Source organism: Triticum dicoccoides, chromosome 6B (assembly GCF_002162155.2).
Source record: "Triticum dicoccoides isolate Atlit2015 ecotype Zavitan chromosome 6B, WEW_v2.0, whole genome shotgun sequence".
NCBI classification, from domain to species: domain Eukaryota; kingdom Viridiplantae; phylum Streptophyta; class Magnoliopsida; order Poales; family Poaceae; genus Triticum; species Triticum dicoccoides.
Window position 1 is genome coordinate 630,351,058 of NC_041391.1, and position 5,433 is coordinate 630,356,490.

The following is a 5,433-nucleotide window of genomic DNA, read 5'->3' on the forward strand; positions in this document are numbered from 1 at the left end:
CGCTTTCAACCCACATAGTGGGCCCATAACCCATAGTTCCATAAGATCAAAACCTGACTCCTGTACATCCCTATTTTCCAAAGTTGTTCCTCGTGCTTGGCTTCGTATGTAAGTCATGAGCAGCCTTCCTAGTGATCTATTCTGGTATCAGACGCAATACTTATTCCCATTGCTCTGAACCCCCTTCACCCTCTGTTTCAGGCAACGAACGCTTCCTACCCGCTTGAAGCTTCTTATTGCACCCTCTTAGCTTGCTCTCGATGACTTTCTTGAATTTCAATTCGAGAGATGCCTCTATGCCATGTTCAATGAGATAACCCCCCAGGTACCTATCTTGTGTTGAGCTCCGTCCTTCCCAGGTCTTTCCCCCTTACTCCACCCTTTAAATCTCGGGACGATATTTCTTATAGTGGAGGAGAATTGTGACTCCCGAATAATTAAGCTACAGTAATCCTCTGCTAATGAGGCCACGTCATCGCCGTTACAGTTGCTAATCTCGCTTAGATTCAAATCGCTCCGAATTGTAAATTTAAAATCTAGTCAAACTATAAAAGTTTTCAAATGTCTAAATAAAATGTTGACCAAGTGACAAATATTCACTTCTTAATATCGATGGTGAACCAACATTTTTACAAAGTGGTTTAATGCCCTATAATAATCAAAACGGTGGCCAAATCATTAGTTTATATGCCTTTAAGATTATACATTTTTTGCAAATTATTTTATCTATGTGCCAAACCGTTTTATGGCAGTGCCTAAATTTGCATTGTAAATTATGGGCCAAGTCTCTTATTTTGCAAACCCCTCCTTTTGTTGCTTAATCTAAGTACTAAGCAGAACTAAAAAAAGTAACAGAAACTGATTAAACAAAAGGAAAAACCTCACCTGATCACCTAGGCCTCGTGTGCACAGGAGAGGCCTATCCCACCTAACCCCCACATCCCCTTCCTCCTGTTCACGGGAGGGGGTCGTGGCCTCCATCCACGCCGACACGGCCTCGGCTGTCGCCGTGGCGATCATCCGTCGGTACCCCAAAGGAGATAAAGACCCCCCTCGATGCCCCAAACCCTAGACCTCGCTCACTCTTCCCCTCCCGCCTCCCAGATCGGTTTCTTTCCCCCTCACCCGAGCTCTGCCCGCCCTGACCTCCTCCGTTGCGCGGCCACCGTCGTCCCCGTCGGTCGTGATGCTGTCCAACGGAAGCACCATTGATATATCTCCAATGTATCTATAATTTTTTATTGTTCCATGCTATTATATTACCCCTTTTGGATGTTTATGGGCTTTATTTTACACATTTATATCATTTTTGGGACTAACCTACTAACCGGAGGCCCAACCCGTATTGCTGTTTTTTTGCCTATTTCAGTATGTCGAAGAAAAGGAATATCAAACAGAGTCCAAACGGAATGAAACCTTCGGGAGCGTGATTTTTGGAATGAACGTGATCTACAGGACTTGGAGTGCAAGTCAAGAAGCAACCTAGGCCTCCACGAGATAGGAGGGTGCCTCCCCCCTATAGGGTGTGCCCCCCTGTCTCATGGGACCCTCGGGCGTCCACCGACGTACTTATTCCTCCTATATAAGCCTACGTACCCCGAAAACATCCAGGGAGCCACCGAAACACAATTTCCACCGCCGTAACCTTCTGTATCCGCGAGATCCCATCTTGGAGCCTTCGCCGGCGTCCTGCCGGAGGGGGAATCGACCATGGAGGGCTTCTACATCAACACCATAGCCCCTCCAATGAGTTGTGAGTAGTTTACCACAGACCTACGGGTCCATAGTTATTAGCTAGATGGCTTCTTCTCTCTTTATGGATCTCAATACAATGTTCTCCCCTCTCTTGTGGAGATCTATTCGATGTAAACTCTTTTTGTGGTGTGTTTGTCGAGATCCGTTGAATTGTGGGTTTATGATCAAGTTTATCTATGAATAATATTTGAATCTTCTCTGAATTCTTTTATGTATGATTGAGTTATCTTTGCAAGTCTCTTTGAATTATTAGTTTGGTTTGACCTACTAGATTGATCTTTCTTGCCATGGGAGAAGTGCTTAGCTTTGGGTTCAATCTTACGGTGTCCTTACCCAGTGACAGAGAGGGTTGCAAGGCACGTATTGTATTGTTGCCATCGAGGATAACAAGATTGGGTTTATATCATATTGCTTGAGTTTATCCCTCTACATCATGTCATCTTGCTTAATGTGTTACTCTGTTCTTATGAACTTAATACTCTAGATGCAGGCAGAAGTCAGTCGATGTGTGGAGTAATAGTAGTAGATGCAGGCAGGAGCCGGTCTACTTATTGCGGATGTGATGCCTATATACATGATCATGCCTAGATAATCTCATAATTATTCGCTTTTCTATCAATTGCTCGACAGTAATTTGTTCACCCACCGTAATACTTATGCTATCTTGAGAGAAGCCACTAGTGAAACCTATGGCCCCCGGGTCTATTTCTTATCATATTTGCTTCCAATCTACTTTTATTTGCATCTTTACTTTTTGCATCTATATTATAAAATAACAAAAATATATTTATCTTATCATACTATCTTTATTAGATCTCACTTTTGCAAGTGGCCGTAAAGGGATTGACAACCCCTTTATTGCGTTGGTTGCGAGTTCTTTGTTTGTTTGTGTAGGTGTGTGGGACTTTTGAGGAGCCTCCTACTGGATTGATACCTTGGTTCTCAAAAACTGAGGGAAATACTTACGCTACTATTGCTGCATCACCCTTTCCTCTTCAAGGAAGACCAACGCAAGCTCAAGACGTAGTAAGAAGGATTTCTGGCACCGTTGCCGGGGAGGCTTCCACCAAGTCAAGTCAAGATTCGACCTCCTGCCAACGTGCGATTTCTGGCGCCGTTGCTGGGGAGGTCTTCGCTCAAGTCAAGACATACCAAGTAACCATTACAAACTCATCTCCCTCGCATTTACATTATTTGCCATTTGCCTCTCGTTTTCCTCTCCCCCACTTCACCCTTACCATTTTATTTGCCCTCTCTTTCCCAATCTCCTCCTCTCTTTTTGCTTGCCCTTTCGTTTGCTTGTTTGGTTGGAACAGATGCTTATTTATTGCTAAACAGAGAACCTAAGATCTATGGATCCTCATCCGCTTGCTAATCTTTTTAAGAGATCCAATTATGATGAACACATTGCTAGTGAGTTTTGTGCACTAGATTATCTTTATGAAGTTTTGCTTGAAATTTGTGAATCTGAAAATTGTGATGAAGAAATTTATGAAGAGATTTACGATGGCTCCTTGAATAAAAAGCATGATTGCAATGATTTACTATAAATTCTCTTGATGTCAATTGTTCTAATAATATGCAAAACCCTAGGCCTGGGGATGCTAGTTTTGCTATGTCTACTACTTGTTGCCATGATCATGATTGGGGTGATTCTTCTTATGATCTTGAAAATTTATTTAAGCCCCATGATGAATATGATATTGATAATAGTGTTTGCAATATTATTGAAAATGGGTTTGGAAGAGTGTGAACTTTAGATCCCACATATTTGGATAATGTTCAATCTTATGAAATTTTTGATAAAAGTGGGTTTGCAGAAGTCATGACTTTAGTCAATGTTAATCCCACTATTTTGAAAGAGTGTCAACTTTACATGCATGTGGATCGTGTTGAGAATATGTTATGTGATAGCTATTTTGTTGAATTTGTTTATGATCCTACATGTAATTATTATGAGAAAGGAAATTATGGTTGTAGAAGTTTTCATGTTACTAAATTAACTCTCTTCATGTTGAGATTGCTATCATCTCTTTGTTCTTCCTTACATATGCTAGTTTTTTCTTGCCTTGATAATTTGTTTGCTTATAAGATGCCTATGCATCGGAAGTATGTTAGACTTAAATGTGTTTGTCACATGTTTTATGATGCTCTCTTTATGTCAATTCTTGTCTTTCATGTGAGCATCATTGAAATCTCAATGCCTAGCTAAAAAGGCTTTAAAGAAAAGCGCTTGTTGGGAGACAATCCAATATTTTCCTTGCTGTTATTTAATAAATCTTGCATCTACTTTCTGTTTAGATGTGTTTTTATCTTTTAATTAGTGTTTGTGCCAAGTAGAACCTATAGGATAACCTATGATGATAGTTGATTTGATTCTGCTGAAAAACAGAAACTTTGCGTGCACGAATTTAGTTTTGTTAAATCACAGAAACGTGCTTTTGCGTTGATTCTTATCGATGCTGATCAATACACAAATTGTCCAGGACTTCCTATTTTGGTAGGATTTTTAGAGTTCCATAAGTTTGCGTTAGTTACAGATTGCTACAGAATGTTCTATTTTTGACAGATTCTGTTTTTCGTGTGTTGTTTGCTTATTTTGATGCATCTATGGCTATTAAAATAGTTTATAAACCATAGAGAAGTTTGAATACAGTAGGTTTAACACCAAAATAAATAAATAATAAGTTCATTACAGTACCTTATGCGGTGGTTTTGTTTTCTTTCACTAACGGAGCTTATAAGATTTTCTGTTGAGTTTTGTGCTGTGAAGTTTTCAAGTTTTGGGTAAAGCTTTTATGGACTATGGAATAAGGAGTGGCAAGAGCCTAAGCTTGGGGATGCCCATGGCACCCCAAGATATTCAAGGATAGCCAAAATCCTAAGCTTGGGGATGCCCCGGGAAGGCATCGCCTCTTTCGTCTTCGTTCATTGGTAAGTTTACTTGGAGCTATATTTTTATTCGCCACATGATATGTGTTTTGCTTGGAGCATCGTGTATTGTATTAGTCTTTGCTTTTTAGTTTACCACAATCATACTTGCTGTACACACCTTTTGGGAGAAGCCTACTTGATTAGGATTTGCTAGAATACTCTATGTGCTTCACTTATATCTTTTGAGTTTGATAGTTTTTGCTCTAGTGCTTCACTTATATTTTTAAGAGCATGGTGGTGTCTTAATTTTGAAGAAATTGCTAGTCTCTCATGCTTCACTTATATCTTTTTGAGAGTCTTTTAGAACAGCATGGTATTTGCTATGGTTACAAAGTTGGTCCTAGAATGATGAGCATCCAAGTTGGGTATAATAAAAACTATCATAGAAAAGAATTGGATGCTATGATCAATATGATGCTTGATAATTGTTTTGAGATATGGAGGTAGTTATGAAAAGTACTTCTGTTGAGGTTTGTGATTCCCGTAGCATGCACGTATGGTGAACCGCTTTGTGATGAAGTTGGAGCACAATTTTATTTATTGATTGTCTTCCTTATGAGTGGCGGTCGGGGATGAGCGATGGTCTTTTCCTACCAATCTATCCTCCTAGGAGTATGCGTGTAGTGCTTTGGTTTTTGATAACTTCTAGATTTTTGCAACAAGTATATGAGTTCTTTTGACTAATGTTGAGTCAATGGATTATACGCACCTCACCCTTCCACCATTGCTAGCCTCTCTTGTGCC